This window comes from Chelonoidis abingdonii, chromosome 1, assembly GCF_003597395.2.
Source record: "Chelonoidis abingdonii isolate Lonesome George chromosome 1, CheloAbing_2.0, whole genome shotgun sequence".
In the NCBI taxonomy this organism is placed as follows: domain Eukaryota; kingdom Metazoa; phylum Chordata; order Testudines; family Testudinidae; genus Chelonoidis; species Chelonoidis abingdonii.
This window is the reverse complement of record NC_133769.1, coordinates 189,917,966-189,941,102: the sequence shown is the minus strand read 5'-3', so window position 1 is coordinate 189,941,102 and position 23,137 is coordinate 189,917,966. Positions and strand designations below refer to the sequence as shown.

General features: G+C 38.7%; 2 long non-coding RNA genes across 4 annotated transcripts in view; both read right to left on the bottom strand.

Moving 5' to 3' along the window:
- The window catches only part of LOC116815468 (uncharacterized), a 325,990-nt gene extending 323,891 nt beyond the window's left edge, over window positions 1–2,099 (bottom strand). For all 3 annotated transcript variants that reach the window (XR_012657152.1, XR_012657151.1, XR_012657153.1), the window contains exon 1: window positions 2,055–2,099. This is a non-coding gene — a long non-coding RNA (uncharacterized LOC116815468). The remainder of the gene's footprint in view (window positions 1–2,054) is intronic.
- Window positions 2,100–2,960: 861 nt separating this feature from the next.
- Window positions 2,961–21,293, bottom strand: LOC116815469 (uncharacterized). The gene is made up of 3 exons (XR_004371494.2): window positions 21,139–21,293; window positions 16,023–16,183; window positions 2,961–3,016 (listed from the first exon to the last, which is right to left on the bottom strand). It is a non-coding gene; the product is annotated as an uncharacterized LOC116815469 (long non-coding RNA).
- Between the last annotated feature and the right edge of the window lie 1,844 nt (window positions 21,294–23,137).

Below are 23,137 nucleotides of genomic sequence, written 5' to 3'. Positions count from 1 at the left end.
TGGTCTAGAAAAACCCCAAAACCATGCTGAGTTGTGAGGATATGGACTATCAGTTGAGAAAAACATTTGAGAGAAAAAATGTAAAAGTCCCCATTGAAGCTGAAGAAATTGCTAGTATGCATGACTCTGAAAAAAGATATACTTCCAGAACAAGTGAACCATGCCCAGCTCTCTCAGGTATTGTGGAGTACCCTCTACAATGCTCTTCTACTTCTTAATTTATGTTTGAGGGAGAGGTTGGAAAACCCACCCACCTTCCTGGCACTATTAACGGAAGTCAGAAACCAAGAAGGTAGTGAGGAAGGCTTTTGTTGGCTCCTATATCACAGCCCAAGGCAAATGCATTCAAAAGTCATGAAGAGACAGCATGCAGTGTTATTGTAGCCATGCTGGTCCCAGAATATTAGCGAGACAAGGTGGGTGAGGTAATATCTTTTATTGGACCAACAACAGAAGTTGTTGTCTCTCTAATGAAGTACCTTGTCTCTCTAATGAAGAGACGGTGATCACCAGAGATGTGGATGTGCAAAAGCAATTGAAGAACCTGAAGGATCAGGTGGCTGTGCTGCAAATAGCACAAAGTCATTTTTGCTTATCCCAACCTATCAGGAAGAAGGAAAATATCCAACCTAGGCAGCTCATTCCAGTTCAGCTATAGTCAGAGACACAGGGGAGACCATCTCCTTCCGAGGACCAGCACCCACTGACATGTTTCTATTGTGGAAAAGTATGGCATAAACCCCAGAGGTGTCCCAACCCAGGCATATGGAAGGCATAATGTGTACATTCCTACAAAGTTACAAAACAGGGAAATTTCAAAAACAAGTAGCAACTAACCCAACCTATAAGTTTGCTACAGCCTTGGCTAAGAGAGCTGGATGTTCTAGCTTAGGCAGTAGAGATTCACACAGTAAGAGCCAGAAGTCTCAGGTTTGATCCCCTCTACTGTTGACTAGGCCAGTGGCCTGACATAAATTTAAGGTTCTAAACACTTACCTCATATGTTACAAATTGTAGGAGATGCATTCGTAGATACAAACAACTCAAATATCTTGATCATAGAAACATAGAAAATTAGGATTGGAAGAGCCCTCAGGATATCATCTAGTCCAACTTCCTGCTCAAAGCAAGACCAACACCAGCTAAATCATCCCAGCCAGGGCTTTGTCAAGCCAGGCCTTAAAAACCTCTAAAAATGGAGATTCCACCACCTTCTTCGGTAACCTATTCCAGTGCTTCACCACCCTTGTAGTAAAATAGTGTTTCCTAATATTCAACCTAGACTTTCCGCTCATGCAAACTTACAGATTGATTTGGCCATAAAACAGAACAATGATAAAGTTGTTAGAAAGCATGTAGTCATTTTTAGGGAAGAATTTATGGTATCACTAAATTCAGCTTTTAGGGGAAAAGCTGAATTTTCTAACTCTGTACAAAAGTATGGCTACACATACATCCATTCAGAACGGCTCTAACATGGACACACGTAAATGGCAAAACCTGAACTATTACACACCCATATTCTGACTGAAAAGGCTCCATCTCAAATATCTTCCATGCAGATTGCTCTTGACATATGATGGAATAATCTTTGAGGTTGTGTAATGTTGTTAGGCCAAATAATGTGCACATATGAACATGCAGATCATGCACCTTAACACACCGGCATTACCTTGGACTACTCTTCTCCTGTTAATGCCTGAGAGGACCTGAAAAACATTTCCTTGACTCTGCAAGCTGATTTAGGGAATGTTTGCATCTGTAATTAAATTGTCATAAAAAATACTGGCATGATCCTGCAGACTGAAGTCAACGGGAGTTTTGTTTGAGTACAAACTACAGGGATGGAGCCTATAATCAGCCATGACTCAATAGGAACATTTATGCTATTAAAAAAGTCTCTGTGCTGTTTAATACTCCTACTCTTTACCAGTGCACACAGTTCTCAAATGCACAGACACATCTATTATGAAAAGGAATAATAAAAAATAATGAAAAACAGTGTGTGATTTTACGGCATGTTACTGATTATTGCTATTTTGTTCAGAACGTACCTTTTCTCTTCATAGAAATCTCATCTTTCAGCCAGGATTGAGGGGTTGGAGAAAAGAAGAGCAGTTCTAATTATATACATGCTCTAGATGAAAATTAAACCCTTTTCACAGTTATCTAATTTGAAAATTAGCCACAAAGTGTCAACCTCCAGCTATACATATACCCCTAAATCACTGCTCAAGGAAAAATGATCAACAAATACCAGCCTTCCAAACGCATTTTTGTCTCTTAAAGGGCACACTTTGGCACTACCCATAAGGATAGATCTGCCAAAAATTAGTCCTTAACTTGCAGACATAATTCCAAACACAGGGGCTATAATCTAATATGGAATTACAGGTAGGTGTTAGAAGATAGCTGTATGTCTCAAGTATTTGTGAACATTTAGATGCATGAATTTGCAGACCATGCTGATTATTTTCCAGTGGTTCAGAGCACTCTGGCTTATGCGAGTTATCAAGTTGGACCTTGAGGCATTTATAATGGGGTTGAAAGTACATTGGAAGCAAAGGGACCAGAGAGAGCACTGTACAGGAGAATGTTAAGAGGCTAAATTGCATTCATGTCATGAGGTGTTTTTACGTTTTCAAAGAAACTAAGCTATTGACATTCTCCTGTCTCTACACTGCAAGGATTTCTTCTAAATTTTAAATTTAGAAAACATCATAGCAAGCAAGTGAAAACACAGCGTCACCAACTGCTACAACCAATGGTCCACTTTTTACCTTCTTTGGGGACTGGGTGAGGCTGTCTATTACAAATTACCTGAAATGTATAAAAAAAATATATTGCCAGATACGGAATATACTCAATTAAATTCCCTTACACATGCCAAAATCATTCTTATTTAAAAATGTATGGAGCTGCAGAAACAAGACTGGTTTATATAAATAAAATAAAGTTGGAACTTACCACTGTGCTATTTGTGTTAGTCACTCCTTCCTCTTTGCCTCTTCTCTCCCTGGATAACAGAATGAGCTCATTTTATTTACAGTATAATTTCTCTTCCTACTGAGAACAACATTGTACCTCCCAGCAGAATGAGTTCAGTGCATTATTTATAGCCCAATTTTAATTATTTAATTTTTCATAACCCACTGAGAAAAAAATTAGCTAAAAAGACAAGTGACTTAATTGTCCTAATTTTTCCTTCTGCAGACTCCAGAGGAGAATTCCACAGGGTTTACATTCTCAGGAACAAAAAAGAAGTGAATGCTAAATCCCTAAAAAGAATAAAATGTGTGTGGAGATTAGTCTTCCTCAAGAACATTTTACTATAGTCATACTATGCTGTGACCATTTTTAAAAAGTGCACGTTTTAAAGTGCACCCCAAGTTTCTAAGGAAAAATAATTTCATATCAAGCTGGTAGCTTCAAAAAGACTCATCCACAGTTTTGAGATAGAGGATAATTTGTTATTACAGAGGCAGTGAGTTGTGAAATCAGCCCTCAAGTAGAGAGCCTTTTACACAGCAAAATAAAATCCTTATTGGATAATGTAAATGCCTACAAACAAAAACCCAGCCCTTTCTCAGAGAAAAAAATAGCATTTTTTCATGACAGACCATCATATCACTTTCCCTGAAAAACAGAAGAAATTGTCATCTCTCTGCATCATTCATGCTTACAAAAAAGCAACCAATTAATTTATTAAACCCAGGCAATGAAGGATTTGTCTTAATTTATTGTGCAATAATGTGTCTAATAAGACAAAAAAAAAACCTACTGTATGCACTGATCACAAGGTAAAGAAATATCCAAATCAAGAACAGCTTCCAATCAGAGTCAGTGAGGACTTCTCAAGAATTGCATAACCACCAACCAGTCATCCTATAATTAGCCAGAATAATCTTCTCTCATAATCTCTGAGATTAAGTTATACTTCCACATATATTAAAATAACACAATGGAAGTCCCAAAATAGGAGGTTCAGACTCTTTATGAAAAGCTGTTTAAACTACATCAGATTTAAGAAGCCAACAGATCTAGTGATCAGTGGTTCACATCATTCATTTTATGCTTTCATAACACACACAGAGATTTGCATTTTCTCATTTAGGTAGTAATTTAGAATATAAAGACATACTGTGCTACCATAACTGTTCCTCTGTGAATGAGGATGACAGAATCTCAGGATCACATTTTTAACCCTTCGAACATCAGCAGCTACTATATCATTGGCCAGTAATGGAGAATATATACAGTACACCTCTACCCCCATATAACGCTGACCTTGGGAGCCAAAACGTCTTACCGTGTTATAGGTGAAACCACGTTATATCAAACTTGTTTTGATCCACTGGAGTGCGTAGCCCCACCTCCCTGGAGTGCTGCTTTATCGCGTTATATCCAAATGTGTGTTATATCAGGTCGTGTTATATCGGGATAGAGGTGTATGTGACCCCCAATCTGCCACATGAATGGACCCCTACACGAGTTGGACTCTGTGCATAATTGATGTCTATATTTCATGTCATCTATTAGATTAAGGTCAAATAAATGCTACAGCATTTTCTAATGACTAAGTCTGTCCAAATTAAATATTTATAATTTCTATAGTAACTCAGAGGAGTTCATACCTTGCCAATTGTTACAGTGAAATACTGCAATATTTCTTTATTCTTTGGATACGAGATAAGCGTGAAAATTTATATACACATGTGGTACCCTCTACACACTTGCTATCTTTTTAAGGGTGATCACTATAAGAGTTAATGTAATCTTTCCTTTGACTGAATGTTCAACCTATTTAGGCCACAGTCCTGCAAAATGATGCATAGAGATGGTCCCCACAAACCACACAGAGTCTTACTGACTTTATCTGGGCTCTGCGCTGGGATCTGGATGCTTGTAATGGTGTACACAATCAGGGCCTTTCACTGTATCTAAACATAGTTACCATATTATTTTGGCATTTAGATTATACTCTGTTACCTATCCTTTTTTCTTTCTGCTAAATTCTGGAAAATTTTAGATGTCAATAGGTTACACAGGCCCTACTTAAAACAACAACTAGAACAGAAAGATTCAGAACATTCTTGATTCAGAAATGTTGTGACATTTTGAACAAAATGAAATATTTTGACATTCTCAGATCAAAATGTTTTTCTTTATGATTAAAGTATAGGATTAGTTCTCAGGAGGTCTGTCAAAGATTTATTTGGAACATTAGCAAGTCTCTCAACCTTTTCACCTGAATTTCTTCATCTGTAAACCAGGGAAAATACTTTAGTAGCTCACATAAAACTTCTATTACTTACTTGGATTTCAGTTGCACCTAGGACGTAGTGCAGGCAGTGAGTTTGAGCAATTTCCCATGATGTCCCATGGTCTTTACTCTCGTTGAACTACCATGGTGTATCATTGGAATTCCAGAATTCTTTAGCCAGACTACAAGGGAGCATGAGGCACCTGCATGATCAGTCCCATAAGGGACCACGGCACACCAGGCAGACAGTTCAATGTCAAAGAAAGCCAAAACTACACACTTTGATTTGGTTCAACAAAATGAAAAAAAAATTATTTGAGAATGTCAAAATATTTTGTTTTGATCAAAATGCTTCAACATTTCTGAATCAAATATTTTCTGAACTTTAGGTTCTGAAAAAAATTAACATTTTTTATTTTTCATCTCAATTCAGACAAAAACAAATGTAGAAGTGTCCTGTGTTATGGAATTCTGAGTTTTGACCAACTCTACTAATAACAAAGGAACTAGACAATTCAATTCCATACACTTGGTTTGGGGTTTTCAACGTCTAAACTCTTCCCTGTTCTAAATTCTTCCACTACGCTTTTTTTTGCGGGGTAGGGGGGTGGGGGGGAGAAGTGTTGAAAAAGAGATCTTAGCTGGAACAGAGAAATTCTTTCATACTTCAAATGGAGTTTTAAAGTGATTCCACATTACACCAAATGGATCTAAAAGAACAAATTTCTTTGGCCATAAAGGGCCATTAGAGCCTGAAGCACCACTGGATTCTTCCATGCAGCCAGATGAAGAAGGAATTTCTGAGACAGGCATAACCTTTGCTTCTCTAATAAACTGCTGAATGAAAAATACTTTACATCTTTTGATTTTGTATGTAAACTTATGAACATATTCCATGAGAGGACAGGAATCAGATGGAAAAGTGAGACACGAGGGAGAGAATAGAGGAAGGAATAAGAAATGAAGAATAGCTGGGAGGTGGGTGGGATGAAAAGAAGAGAAAAGCAGCAGTGGTAAACCGGGGAGGATAAAGCCATTGTCTCCAAGAAAAACAAAAGTTACTGAAAATATATTGTACATTATTAACCAAAACAAAATTAAATAAATAAAACCCTGAGCAGAAAGAACACAAGGGAGGAGATGATGCAGGAGAGAAAAAGGCTAGGTTTGGTCTGATTTTTAATTACACACTGAGCTTTGACTGGATTAAAACATGCAATAATCATCAGAAACTCCTGCATTCTAATGGGCATACATTACTTTTTACAGTGGATAATTATTTACAATACAATTTTATATGCAAAAGCAGTTCTGATTTATTCTGATGTTCCAAGATCTAGTTACCAATCAGAATATAAGATTTCTTTATATCATTTTAGAATGCACAATTATGTCTATTTGTATCATCTGGTTTCTGTCTGGCACTGGTTAACAGCTGCCATGGCATTGAAAGGATTAATACAACAAATAGTTTAATAACCTGTAGAAAAACCAATATTTTACACCTAGCTTACAAGAAAAGCTATTATAAAATGGATATTGACAGAGATGGATTGTAGATGCTGTAACTTAATCTCAGGGCTCTGACGATCTCAAACCTCTTGAGTATCACTATACAGTTTATGATACAGTATCACAGTACTTAACAGAATTACAGCTTTGTAACTAATCTCTCCCTATCAGTTACACTATATGGAAACTGGGAAGTCCAAATACAAAGCGTCTATACTATGAATGATTGCACTTCAAGGCTTTTCCCCAACAATATTTGTAAGCCTGAGAGTGATAAATGGCACATCGGTTATAAATGAGCAACACGGTCAATGGCACCGAAAGGCAGGAGTTCAAAGAAAAAAGTCACAAGTCTGAAGAGTTCAGAAAAAGTCCATAGACTGATGTTGCACAGCGCTGTACGATAAATGACCAGAAGTGTTATTCTGCAATTAGAGAAGGCAGTTGATAAGTGAATAACTGTGGCAATATCAACATCAGAGGCTAGACCTATTTTTATTTGAACTACTGCACCAGCTTCCAAATGTAACCACTATTGACGAGGAAAAACACAAGATTTTCTAGTGACATACATGATTTTGAATATTTTAAATTACTTTTATCTTAGGAAGAGGGGTAAGTGGCAAGGAGGCCAAAGGTATGATTTCCAAAAATCATCCACACCTATAGAAGGGAATACAATGACACAAAGTCCAGGACAAGAGAGAAGCCGTCCCAGTATGTCCAAAAAAGAGCTCCGTTGGGAGACATTTCGTGTGTAAAGTAATGATAATGGGAGAAGACCTGAATCTAGCAGATATTTAAAGATTCTAATGGCTTATATATAAAGACTACCACTTTCTTTACAGGAGAACCCCAACACAGTCCAAAATACTTTGAGGCTGCCCAGGTTTAACAAATAAACAGATATAAATGTAAATATATCTGCTTTGGAGACTTGCTTAGAACAACTATTCTAAGGGCCTGGGGTCAAGTGTAATATCCCCTCATCACATAGGGTATGATTTTTCCCCTGACTTCGGTGAGAGCAGAATCAGGCCCCTAAGAGCTTAAAATGGAATACAGTAGTACCCCATTTATCCTACCCTCCATTATCCGGTTCTCTGCTAAGGTAACAACCAGCACACAAAGATCCTGAAGTGGTTGGTCTCATGTGGCCACCAGATGGCGCTACAGCCTTGCACTTTTCCATTATCTGAATTTTTGATCATCTGATCTGGCCTTGGTCCCAGTTAGACTGGATAAATGGGGTTCTGGTGTATCTGCACACAGCACTTCCAATTAAACTTCTGAATGAAAGGCGGCTGGTTAAAAGCATTGATCAGGAGAGCAGGGACCACAGTCTCCCAGTCCTGATGTGGTTTTGAGGCGGAGAAATTAATCTTTCAATAGGACAGGAGGATCCAAGCCCATCAATAGGGCATATTTGGGGGCTTGCTTGCTGACTGAAAAGTTCAATGTCTCCATGTGAGATTTAGGGCTCTCTCAAGTACTGGTGTAAACTGGTGGGAAAGCCAGTGAAGGAAGGACTTAATAAATCCCCCATGTGTTAGGATGGAGGTGGAAAAGACAGGGAAAGTTTTCTCCATTTAATGACAACTCAATCCCACAGTCTTCTGGGCAGCTCCCACTTAAGTCAATAGGAATTGAGGGCATTCAGTACCTTACAGCAATGTGATTAACAGCCTGCAGCACTGAGACAGAAGAGCCTGTTTTACCAAAGTGCTGACCACTCAGAATTCCACTGGAAGTCAATGGCAGCTGCAAGTGCTCAATACCTTTCAAAATCAGCAGCTAAATTTGTAAGGGCCTCCCATTCTGAAGAGGGAAGGAGATTTCTGACCTTGTATTGATGAAGATACAGACTTTCCCTCCGGATTTTTTTTTAATATTATTATTATTTTATAATCACAAATGCATCTCTCAACTGCTCCTGGAGTGCTGGGTAAAATGCAGAAGATCAAGAATATTTATAACCAATCAGAATGTACTAAGCTCTAATAAATCCCAGCATTAAAATATCTTCTTCAGCTAAAGCTATAGGACAATTGTAAAAACGGATTCCATCATTACAGGCTTGTGGAAAATTGCAAAGCAGCTTTAATAAGATACACATACATGTTAAAACAGTTTAAAACTCATATTAAAAATAATGTTGCCTTATCAGCTTGATGATCACTTTAGATATTTAACGCAAATTTAAAAGCAAAAATACATTTCATCATTCACTGTGTATTCATTTATTATACTTCAGTTTGAAAATAAAAACAGACACTAAAAACAAAAAGAAACTGACCGTTTTTAGGCATTAGCACAAGTCTGCAATGTTTGGGTTGCAAAACTCCTTTTCCTTAAATAAATTAAAAATTCAGAACATTTCTTCATTAAATTTTGTGTAATCTTCCTGTAAACCTATGCCTCTAAAACCACTGAAGTCAAGTTGCAGGATTCAGCCTAAGATTTGGAGCCCAAGGTATCTGACTCAATAACACAAACAACAGAGAAGCAAAGATTTGCATGAGACGTATAAAAAAGAAGAAAGATTCTGAATCCTATGCTCCAATACAAATGTAAACTTTGGCTCCTACTTGTGAACAATTCCCTGCAATAGCATCGAAGTGGGACTAGTCCAATACCTTGTAATGAACTCAGAGATAGAACTGAACAGACATGAACTTACCATGAGACCCACTGATTTTATTTTTAAAAGTAGATCATATGGATAATTTAAAAGGAATAGCTATCTAGTCTGTGTAAAAACTAACCTCCAGAAAGCTTGAGTCATTGCTAAAAGGAAATTGTTAGCAAATTAGAAATCCTCTGCCACCCTGGATATCATACTATCTTGGTATAATGGATTACGTATACTCCTAATGCTAAACCAGGTCACCTATCAGATGTATGATAAATCCAGGACATTTACTCGTTTAGTCATTTAGTCACCGTAGAGGAGTGACTAACAATAAGAGTAAGAAATACAAGTGATATGACCTACTCTGTACTCAGATCAGAATTTGGATGGTATCCAGTAACTAAGGCCTGGTGTCACACAGTGAATGATGTGCACCTTATTTCTAGTCTGAAAGAAAATGTGAATAGTTACTCATTCAGTGAGCACCATCCATTTCATGCACTGAATGAGGCAGGGTACTGTGGAAAAAAATACAATGTGATCATCGATTAAAGCCTGTGTGCAAAGATTCGATAGGTGTATACATGGAGGCAAGGCAAGCTTAGCTCTGGCATTTCCTACCCTTTGCGTGCTTCCCTTTGCAACTTTAACAATTAATTAATTAAGGGGAGGGGTTAATATAATTGAGAGAAGGACAGAGCTTTTACATATATATGACCAATGTGATGTTCAAAATAAGCTTTGACAATGATTTATTATTTTCTTCATGGAAGACTCAGTTGCACTCATCACTGTTGTATTTGGCTGCCTCACACAATCTTCACAACAGTGTAACTATTATACTGGGATACAAATAGATTAAGTCCAACATTTACAAAATTCTCAATAAATGTTGAGTTTCTCACTGAGTGGGCACTCAACTTAACAAATCTCAGGACTCATTTTTCAGATTACTTAGGGTTTTCTTACAACATTTTGTACATTCAAAGTACTGTATATAGATTGATTAATCCTCATAGCATTCCTGTGATATGTATGTAAATTATATGTATTACCTGACTTTTACAGTTTCAATATTGCCTAGTCTTAGGAGCCAAAGTTTCCAAAAACAAAATAATCAGTTCTCATTGTTCTCTAATTTCTACCTTCAATTTAATTCCCCTCTTCCCTTATTCAAAATGACCACCATCTCCCATTACTGTCAATGGGACTGAAGCCAGAAGCAGCCCTCAGTAAGATAGCCATCAAGTCCCTTCAACCATTGTAGGTAAAAATCAGGCTGTGCCTAGCAGAGATGGCCTCCACTTCCCATTGTTTCCAATGAGGTTGGAGCCAGGTTGCTCATCGGGAAGATGGTGGCACCTTATTCACCATATGAAGGGCTGGCACAGGCCAGGAGAATGTGGAGATGCTAGGAGTGAAGGCAGCAGGGAGGGGGTATGTGTCAGGAAACAGAGCAGCACTGAGGAGTCATAGGAATGCAGGAGACGGACTGAGGGGAGAATTCTATTCTGCTTATATATGTTGTGATACCACGCTCATCACTGTACTATATCTGAATGCCTTTGAAAATATGATATGTAGAAGATTGAGGAGAAAAAGGATGGAAATATAGAGGGAGCATTGAGACAGAATGCGAGTGTGGCAGTTATCTTTCCCATTTATATGGGGAAAGGGATGCAGAAGAATAGAAGAGCAATTTCCCTCCACTGGGGGGATAGGACAGGGCAAAGCAGAGTCCACTGTAGGCTATGAATAGGGACGTCTGCATGTTTGTGTGTATTTAAGGTTGAATTTTGAACCTAAATGATCACATACTAATTAGGGGCAGGCAGCTTCACTCTAAATGTGAAAAAATATCAGAAGGCAATAGAAAATAATGCTTTTCTTTTTTAACTTGAGATTACTTTGGGGCCTGATTCATGACTTTTTAACGCTTAGTATTGGCGATACTGAAGATGGGAGAACTGAAAGAAAAAGGCAAAACAATGCCAAATGAAAACGAATTTTAAAACCTTGGAATGATATGGAAAACCAACAAATTTTCAAAACAGTTTCAGGAAATGCGATTGTCATATTCTGGCTAGCAGGGATCATGATGACCATTTAGTCTGACCTTGGGCATAACACAGGCCACAGAACCTCACAAGCACCCTCAAGCCCACACCCTCTCTTTGAGCTATAACATATCTTCTTGAAAGATATAGAATCATAGGACTGGAGGGGACCCCAAGAGGTCATCTAATCCAGACTCCAGTCCCCCTATGTTGAAATCTTGATTTAAAGACAGCAAATGACATAAAATAGACCACGTCCTTAGATAAGTTGTTTCAATAGAAAATTACGTTTACTGTTAAAAATGTGCACCTTATTTCTAGTTTGAATTTGTCTAGTTTCAGTTTCCAACCACTGGATCCTTCTATGCCTTTTTTGGCTAGGTTAAAAACCAATCTACTCTAAGAAACCTCTTCTTGAAAAATATGATCAAGTCACCTCTTAACCTTCTTGTGGATAAACTAAATAAATCAAATGTCTTTATTCTCTCACTACATGGCATGTTTCCAGACTTTGAATCATGCTTGTAGCTCTCTTCTGACCCCTCCAATTTGTCAACATGCTTTTAGAAGTAAGAACACCAGAAGTGGACACAACTTTCTAGTAATGGTCTCACTAATGCTGTAAATAGAGTTAATACCACTTTTCTACTCCTACTGGACATCCCCCTGCTTATACATCTTCGGATTACATTTGCCCTCTTAGCTACAGCATCACAATGAGAGCTCATGTTCAATCCAACTCACTCTAATGTGAGCCCTAAGTCCTTTTCAGTTCACTGATTTCCAGGATACAGTCCCCAATCCTGTAAGTATGACCAATATTCTTTGTACTCAATGTATGAATTTATATGTGGCTGCATTAAAACCCATATTGTTCAGATTAGCCTACTTTACCAAACGATCTAGACTGGGCTATATAACTGCTGTGCTCCCATCATTATTTACCACTCCATCCACAGATTTAACCAGCAATGGTGTTACATTTTATTTTTTCTTCCAGAACATTGATAAATATATTGAACAACACTGGGCCAAGAATAGATCCATACAGGACCCTGGTAGAATCACTCATAATATGATGATTCTTCATTTACAATTACTTTCTGTAATCACTGTTTTTGTACAGTGCTATTTTATTTTATTTCTGATCAGAACGTCATGGTATCTCTTGTGTGCGATTCAGGTGCCTTACTCAAGTCCATTCTTCTCCTCCTGCAATCTCCTGCCTCAGTACCTATCTACATGCCTTCCAAATTCCACAGCAAATAGACAGAGGACCTACAGACAGCAACTGATTTGATTAATTACACAACCATGATTTGTTCCCAGAGCATTATCAGACCAATGCATGGAATGAGGCAGTGGTCCAAGAGAAAAAAAAAATAGCATGAGATCAAGTAATTAAAAACTATCTTCATTAGGCTTGGGTGGGCAGCAGTTTTTCTGCCTGGCAAAAACTTTTGAGAAAACTAGAACCCAATAACTTTTGAGATTTCAAACATTTTTCCAGTTCTGCATCAGGACAAAACTTAGACCTTCTGTTTTTTTGTGAAAAAAAATTGGGAGAGATACCTACCCCTGTCATTAGGACATTCACCTCAGAGGTAAGAGAGCTACGTTCAAATCCCATGGGGGGGCCGTGAAAAAAAGAGAGGGCTTATGTTCATGCACACACTTTCCATCCTGACCTGAGAATGTTTCCATGAGAGTTTCATCAAAAATCATATGAACTGGCATTTTTCAACAAAAAAACATTTCATCAAAAAATTCCCAGTTGGCTCTAATCATACACTCAAGGAAACTAAACAACACAGGACTGTTTTCCTAATTTATTTGTGCTTGACTTTGCAACCTTAACTTCTTTTAAAAATGTTTTAGAGTGTAAACACACACAATGTTCAAAACATTTTAAATCAACTGTTGAAAATCTGCTTGTTCCTGCCAAGACCAGGAGTTCTGGCTTGCTTTGTTGATTTATTCATTACAAGATTTCTGTTTATTAGGTCTTCAGAGATTAATAGCTGCAGACATTTTGGTCAAATGAAGGAGGACATAGGGTCTCCAAAAGATTGTATGTTACAAAATATTTATTATTCAGATTTTTAAAAGTATCTATGTCTTATCAAGAAAACCTAGATGCTCACAACAAATTTTACTCACTCTCTCTCTCTCTCTCACACACACACACACACACACACACAGAATGAGAGAGAGAGATAGTCTAAGCATAGATCCATTTCCCACCATTGTAAAGATATAAAATGCCAGAGTATTCCTTGTTTCGTTCAACAAAAGACAGTTCATTATTCACATTGGTTTCTGGTAGGTCTACAAAAAAGCTCCATCTGAATTAAAACTTTACTGCAAGGTTACTGGGCAGAAGATGATCAGGACAGCACATTACACCAATTTTATCTTTTGTATTGGCTCACAGGCAAATCTTTAGCATTTTCCTTATTATTTACAAGGACATTAAGAAGGTCTTGCTCTTATTACCTCAGTGATTTCTTGCCATATGCAGATCTGGTCATTCTTTAGATGCTGGCAAATTAAATGCTCTAGCAATCAGCTTAAAATCTTGACAAAATAACATTGGTTAATTAACCAGAGCAAAGTCCTCTTCTTTGTGAATCTGATTTTACCAGGAGATCTGCAAGACTACTACAATTACTCTTAAAATAGATTTTTTTATTCCAGATTCAGTGCCTCAGGACATGTCCAGATAAACAGGCAATCCCTTTTATATGAATATTTGACAACTTAGGGAGTGTGGGGAAGCTTATTAAAATCAGTTTCTAGAGAATCAAAAGTTAAGTTACTACACGAAAGTGACTTGATAAGAGAAGAGCTGGTTTTAAATAAAGAACATTCTCTGCCAGCCACATCAAGTATTTTTTGTAGAACTGCAAAATCTTGTTATATACAGATCTGTTAAAGGCACAGAGCTGTGGAAAACAGGACCTTGATTCAACAAAGGTATTCATTTAAGAAATATCTACTTTAGTTTACATTCAAAACAGGACAGAATTTGTTGCTACCTTTTGACCTAGTCTTAGGCCCAGCTGTGCCCACACAGAGCTCATTACAGGCCCAGGGGTTTGGACAGCTGATGTGGAGTTTTGGTGGAGGGTTTATTCAGATATTTAATATGTTGAAGAATGGGATGCACATTCCAATTCATCATCTCAAACTGACAGTCACCAGGCTTAATGGTTCCATGGTTTGGACCTGTGTGTATTTCAGTGGTGTTGTATTTAATTATTTTAGGACTCACTGGCCACCTGTACTGGCTCTCCTTACTATTACAGTCCAGTGGACATAGTTCTATGAAGTTCTTGCTACTCTTATAAGTTTCCCTTCCTGGTCAGGACATACTCTGCTCTGAGCTTTGCTCACATAAGTAGCCCCAATGAAAATTAACCATGACAAGAAAGTTAAGCATTGGAGCCCAGTCTCCACAACCTGTACCAAGAGCTGCACTGGAACACATTATTGTCACAGGAGAATGCTTCAAAAACTGAGCTGTCACCTGTACTACTTTCCTGCCTTTCCAGGCAGTTGAGTGTCACGCCAAATCCAGAGATCCAATGGCATTGACATATGATAGATTTAGAGCAATTTGGTCTGGTTCAGACAATCCCTTTTTAAAAGGAGAATTTTAGATTATATAAGAGGATTTTAAAAAATATAATTTATCGATCACTATATATCCAAACATTTGTGTTTGATACATAAAAAACTACAAAGATCACTTTCTAATTTTACCTTTTCAAGGAGACAATGTCCTCGCATTGTTTAATCTTGCCACAATATTTACTGTCCTATTTACTTACAAAGGCATTTGGAAAAAAAATGCCCATTGAGCAAGAGATCAAAGTAATTTATGTGTGCTGAAGAACAAACAGATCCTGTAGGGTAATGAAACCAAAAGCATTTATTTTCAGAATGTCAATGTGAGTGAAAGCTATGCTGTGCTACTTGTGTGCATTCAATTCTTTCTATACTAACCCTTGCTTTTTAAACAAAGACTTTCATATTTTCAATAGGCATGCCTATTGGAAAAGTCCTAAACCTTACATAAAATAATGGTTGCAGTGTGCATGTTGAAATAAAATATTACATGTCTTTTGTATCAAAGATAACATTTGCTTCTCTAATTGCTACTTAGCAGCTAATTTGACACTCTCTAGTTCTCCTAGCCATGCTATCATACCTGTCATCATGATTAATACATACAATCATCCTGTAAGGTGATGACAGTAATTTCTACTGCTGTCACTATTAGCTAAGGATGCCTTAGCACCTCCCAGGATTGGGCCCATAGCATATGCCCAGTCTTTATGCAAATTGCTTCCTAATCAGTATTTATTTACATGGGGGAGGGGGGAAGAGTTCTTCCCTTTAGCAACTCCAAATCACACAGCTTGACACAAAATATTTCTTTCTTTTTCTAGGAAACACTGAAGTATAGTTATACCATATATAAACCTAGGTACAAGTATAGTTATGCCATATATGTTGTAAACCCAGCTGGAAATTCCCTTAGGAAAACTCTTACCTTATGTGAAAGAGCAGAATTAACCCCCAGTTTGCAAAGTGAGAATGTTTTTCTTTTAAGGATAAATGTAGATCCCTTTTTAGTTTGGTACCTTTATGCTCTCTTCCATCCTAATTTTGTCTGTGATAAATGCCACAGTTCCAGTAGAGTCACTTGAGCTGCTGTAATGAAGGAATTGAAGTAAAAAAAACACACACAAAAAAACAAGTGCACTCAACATTCCTCCCTTGACAGATTGCTTGTCAGGATACTAAAAGCCTTGAAAGCCTATAGGTGAGGTAAAGCCTCAGAACAGCCATTCTTTAGATTAAATTGGATCCTAGTTTTCTACTAATTATTCTGTAATACCATAATTAAGTTAAAGCTCTTTCAGACTAACTAGTTCTGTAAACTACCCAGGTCTGACATATACTGTATCTTACAGATAATTCCAAGAGGTATTGTATGGCTAAAGGACATACACTAGGCCAACATTCAATTTAATTCCAAATTAAAAATACATGCATCCTATGGGAAGGAGCTACAAAGTGAGCAGGTTTTTGCTTATTTCCATACTTTCTGTAACCTAATATTCTATCCTATGGGGTGTATCTCCTCACTGAAGGCTCAGTGTACGCAAAAAGGAGGACAACGACTGAGGGAACTGGGATTAGTCAGTCTACGGAAGAAAAGAATGAGGGGGGATTTGATAGCTGCTTTCAACTACCTGAAAGGGGGTTCCAAAAAGGATGGATCTAGACTGTTCTCAGTGGTACCAGATGACAGAACAAGGAGTAATGGTCTCAAGTTGCAGTGGGGGAGGTTTAGGTTGGATATTAGGAAAAACTTTTTCACTAGGAGGGTAGTGAAGCACTGGAATGGGTTACCTAGGGAGGTGGTGGAATCTCCTTCCTTAGAGATTTTTAAGGTCAGACTTGACAAAGCCCTGGCTGAGATGATTTAGTTGGGGATTGGTCCTGCTTTGAGCAGGGGGTTGGACTAGATGACCTCCTGAGGTCCCTTCCAACCCTGATATTCTATGATTCTGCAGAAACAGTGGGGTGGGCAGGCAGACGGCATTCACCAGAAGATACCAAAGGACAGCAGTGGGTGGAAGCAGGCTTCTCCTCACACCTCTTCCAAAAGGTCAGCATGGAGTTGTTGACTCCTTGGCTGTCCCTTTAAGACTGAGGAAGGGATGGAAAAAGGCAGTAGGCCAAACACACACTAAACCATGAACATAGTACCTGGCACAGGAAGCAGGAAAGGACAGATATGTGAGGAGGAGGGAGCTTAGCCATGCTTGGCCAAGCTTATTTGAAAAAAGTGTCAAATTTGATATACACCTCTACTCCTAGATAACGCGACCCAATATAATACGAATTCAGATATAACATGGTAAAACGGCGCTTGGGGGGGGGGGGAAGGGGAGGCTGCGCACTCCGGCAGATCAAAGCAAGTTCGATATAACGCGGTAAGATTTTTTTACTCCTAAGGACATCGTTATATGCGGGTCGAGGTGTATGTATATCTCTTATGGGAGTTTTGGGTTCATAACTAAACTCGGTCCTTATCCAAAAGACACTCCTCTCTACCTTGATGTCAAAGGGGAGCCAATAATGGGGTACGGATGATAGTTGAGGAGAAAACAAGATAGAAAATCAGATACTCAAAGTTTTGTATTTAAATAATGTGACACCAGAAAACCCCTTGGGGCCCATAAACAAACCAAAGGGGACCAGCAGGTGGGAGGGGAGCAAGGAGGGACATGCCTATGTACGGTTTCAATCTTAAGAGAATTTCAAAGGCCTTCAATAAACTTTTCCAAGACTAGTTTAAAATAGAAATTGCCAACAGATCCTGACCCGTAGCAGTGCTATTTTAACGATGAACAGCCTTAGCATTGCACAAACCACTCCCAGTACCAGAGGACCAAGAATGTGTTGAGGTGGAGAGGGGAATAACTAGCTTACTGTGGTCTCAATTTTCAAAACTAGCAAGAATTTCCATAGCTGGAAGCTAAAAATGGCACCTACTGAAGTATTTGTGCACCTGATTTTCTCTCCCAACTGTGAACACAGGTGCCCTACTTGAAGCAAACAAGTTTGAAAATTGACTGCCTGGGTTGTCGGGAAACAATCATTTCTACACAGCTAATCAACAGATGCTTTCAGGAAGACAGCAGGGCTAGATTCCACTCCTTTATCTGCTACAAACATCCTATTTCCCCAACAATCCCTCCGTTTACAATACTCTAAATAAAGGTTACATTTCTCGAAAGCAACAGTCACAGCAGCTCTGTGAACCCATACCAAAATACCTCACAGCACACAGTGCAGTTTCTGAAGCCTACTTAATAAAATTCCACAGGCTCTTAAAAGCACCCTCATGGCGCCTTTGAAATGCCAATATTTAATAATACGTATTAAGCCTGTCAGTTACTCAAGTGCTCATTTCTCTTTAAAAAAATCGATACTTAAATGTATTGCACAGACAATAAGTTATGGCTCCCCCGCCTTTCCTTAATGTTGTGAAGAGATCTAAACAAACTGTTCCCATTTAACTGTGCACATCCATTAATAAGACGCCATACAAAAGTTGGCAAACCAACTTAATAGAGATATGTTTGGACTTAGCATAAGTTTACATAGTTCATGTACTTGTTTGGGATAGGAGCAGAATTTAGCTTTTAGGTTGGTTCCCCCCGCCCCCACAATCATTTCTTTGTCTATTAAGATATTTTGGGAAGAATTTTCAAAGGTGCTCAAAGGAGTTAGGTGCCCAGCTGCTGCTGAATTTGAGTGAGATGTGTGTGTCTCACTCCCTGAGGCTTCTTTGAAAAAAGAAAGCCTAAATTAAGGAAACAAAAATATTTTGTAGGCTGACACTACAGTCAACATTCTCTCTTATCCTTACTTCCCCCATTCTATTTACAGCAGTTCTCAAAAGATAACATTTTCAAAAGTGCCAAAGTGACTTGAGTTCTAGTTACAAAAGCACCTACACAATTTAGAAGGCCAATACAACTTAGCCACCTTTGAAAAGGGAACCAAAGGTCTTTTAAAAATGTTACTCTATGGTGCATTTTCAAAGGTGACTTAGGGACTTATAAGCCTAACTCTTTGAAATTCGATAGCACTCAAGTCCCTAAGTATCTAAGTCACTTCTGAAAATGGGACTTAGAGCAGGTGTTCTCAAACTTCATTGCACCATGACCACCTTCTGACAACAAAAAAATCACTACACAACCCCAGGAGGGGGGGAACTGAAGTCTGAGCCTACCCAAGCCCCACTGCCCTGGGGCAAAGCTGAAGCTCAAGGTCTTCAGCCCCAGGAAGGGACCCTGCGACCTGGGTGAAAAACCCTCAGGATTTGGCTTCTAATCCCAGCCCTGATGACCCCATTAAAATGGGGTTGCGACTCACATTGGGGTCCCAACCTACAGTTTGAGAACTGCTGACTTAGAGGCTTTTGAAAAATTCTCTCCAAATCCTTAATTTCTCATTTTAATTTTCCTAAAAGAAATGATATTATACATTAAACAAAAGATGTCCACAAAGCAATTATGAGAAACACTTTCAGATACATCTTCTAAACCTCATATGGATCCTTCTGATGCTGTTAATAAACTTCTTTAAAAAATCCTTATAAATATTCATTCTTTAAGAACTTCCCAACCCTGAATCACATGTGCACTGCAGAGGGGGGCTGAATCTTGGAGGAGGCTCTCAGGGTAAGGTGAGTTTTGTGGGAGAAGAAAGACGCTAAATAGTAAGTTACACAAACACACACACCAGGCTGGCTTCTACTCCCCTACCCCCAATCACTTGGAATAGGAGAGCAATCTGAAGCTCCTGAACCACTGCCCTCCCAACATCAGTAGTAGCATTAAACTCAAAGTAGGAGCAAAAAGGCATGAAAGGGGAGAGTGGGAAGTGCATGTCCAGGAGAAGGCGAAGAGGAAGAGTCAAGCATGCATCTATTCTATCCCTAATGATGTTTCTCAGTGGGGGCAATTCATTTAGCATCATAAGTTAATGATGCTGGAAGCAGCAGAAATTCCCCTTCATAGAATCTCGATACTACAGCAGCAATCTAGTCATGGAAGGAAGCTGGGTGTCCCATGTAGCAATGCCACAGACCCACTGATGCAAATTCCTTCAGTATGCAGATCCTTGACCTTCAGATCCCCTGCCTTGATCTGCTCCAGCACCAGACTTGCTCTCAACATAGCAAGACAGCAGTGACTTCAGCTTCAAATCTGCCTTCTCATTCCACCCCTTTTAAGGCTCAAAGGGGAGAATTGGGCTCAGTATGGTTACACTGTCCTGTTGTGACTAGGTAGTATGTCAGTGGTCATGACACAGGCAAACTTTCCGCTGATTACAACAGAAGTTTTGACTGAGTGAAACTAAATAAGGACCCCAAGAGTTGGCTCTATAAATAGCAATCACCATTAAATGGTCATTATTTATCCAAACTTGTCATGCACTGGTATCTGAGATGCTACAGTTATTCATACAAAGAATGATATAATATTGCAGTCATGGAAAGAAAGAGGTTTTAATCCAACTGTAATCCATTTTAGATGTGCACATTTTAATAAAGAAAAGCAGACTAGACACACAAACAGGCTTCCACACCATTTGACTCCCAGTTTTGTCTGTCTGTCTGTCTTTTTATTTTTTTTTTTTTTTAAATAAAACCAGGGACCACACCCTGTTTGGAATTCTGTACAGCACAGACACATTCAGTGGCTGAAAAATACAGTGTAGGTAAACATATCATCACACTTACAATGAAATCAACATAAGTATCAGTTTTCAACAATAATTTACGTATACTAGTGTACTGTTCAGAGCAACCATTTCCATAAAATGCCTACTATTTTAAATGAAGTTGCTAATTAATCAAAGCAGGAACACTGAAATTTAGTTATTTACATTCTAGTGCTCTCAGACCAAGTAGAATAGCATCACTAATATTCTGTTTGTTTAAAGTACATACAACACCTGATACTTTGTTGCAGCTGACCCTATCTAAAGAAACTTTCATTTTTGTAATTAAATTTTAAAGCAAGAAACTTTAAAAAACCACTTACATTATTTAGAAATTAAAAAAACAAAATCAAACCAACCTGGTATCTCAGAAATCTCCCTTTTACTCATTCTTGAAGTGACAATGTTTGTAAAGGTCCATACGCTCTGGGACAGACAGCCCAGTAACTAGCATACAGAGCAACAAAATACTTATCATCCATACTCATACAACAACCCACAGCCATGAGGTAATGCTTAAAGTGTATCGACAAATCTCTAAAGCTTTTTGTCTTTCACTGGATATATAGTGCAATTGATTTTCTCCTTTGCAGATCAGGCATCAGTTTATAAATAATAAGCATGAACTACTGGGAGAGTGAAAGAACATATTTCTGCTGAGTCCTAGGCTTTGAGCAACTGCTCTCTAGTGTCAGTAATCCATAGGAAAAACAAACCCAAAGACTTGAAGTGAATCAGATTGTTGTGTTGCTGTTTTTCTAACATCTTATAATTGTTGGAGCTGATCTTTCCATGACTGATAAGCACACACTATTTTTGTGGAATTTGGGGTCTCAGAAGAATTGAGTTCAATTCTCCACTCTATTACTCATTACCTGTGAGTACATGGGCAAGTAATCAAGGCACAAAGATTAACTGTACCTCCTTTGTCCCATCCTTCACCTGTCTTGTCTAGTTACACTGTAGGACGTTCAGGGCAGGGATTGTCTCTTACCACGCTATGGAGCCTCTAGGCTCTACTGTACTACAGAGCAATAATTCTGACATTGTTGATGCTGATAACACTGCAATACAAACAACAAGTACAAGTCTAAAATTCCACTCTGGTACAAAGTGAACACCATGCTCAATTACTCTCAGGCTGAATTCCATCCATGATGCACACGTGTCAAGCCTGAAGAGCGATAAGCCCATCTCTGAAAGGAAACCCCATTTTTAACAGGACAGTGAGGTTAGGTTTTCATAACTCTTGTTAAAAAAATCTTAGCAGGGTATCTTGTAACGATGTATAATAAAACTTGAAACAATATAGAGCACAGAGATATTTAGCAGTTAATGTAAATATCTGTTTATCAGTTTGAGATGGCTCTATCCATGCTCATTCTAGAGGGTTACAGGCAGACGCCCCAAAGGGAAGATAACCTTGGTGCAGAGGAGTCAGATAATTGCATTTCCCCCATCCTCTACATTACAAGGAAAACAGAGCGAGTGTTAAATAGTTTGAGGATAACTAAGGGTACGTCTACACTGCACGATTATTTCGAATTAACTTAAACCGATATTACAAAACAGATCTAATAAAATCGGTTTAGCGCGTCCACAGTGGGATCACAAAATCGATTGTTTGCGTCCATGGTCCAAAGCTACCATCGATTTCAGGAGCGGTGCACTGTGGGTAGCTGTTCCTCAGCTATCCCATAGTTCCCACTTCCGGGTTGAGAGCACAGTGCCTGATGGGGCAGAAAACATTGCCCTCCGGGTGGTGCTCGGTACAGCCTCCACCCCTCCCTTTATGAAGGAGCAGACAACCCTTTGGCGCCTTTTTTTTCCCGAGTGCAATGAGCAAACGCATAACGCACAGCAATCAATGACCCTGAGATCACAAATTATCCTGACCGTTGTCAACAAAACACCTGCGTAGCTCTCTGCCAGCAGCAATCAGTACACAGAGGTGAACATTACAGACTCAAGGAATTATTGTATGTTACTCCTTTCACGTGCGGGGAGGGGGAAGAGACTGACGAAGCTGTTCCGTGAACCAACGCAAAGACACCATGGTTATTAAGTCTACAGAACATTGGGCACTCAGCCAAGAATGCAAATAGTTTTCAGATACTGCTGTTGGAGACGGTAGCGTAGTCCTCATTACCTCCTCCCCTCCTCCCTCCATAGCATCCGTTTGAGTTCTCTGGCTTCCCGTTACTAAGTGTGTCACGCACCGCTGTGGATCCTGGAAGTTTATTTCAAAGCTTTGGCATTTTCCTGTTCTTAACGGAGCGCTGATAAAACAGATTTTGTCCTCACCACAATACAACTGCGATCAGATCTAGTATCTCCCGTAAGGTTAATCAGGAGCTA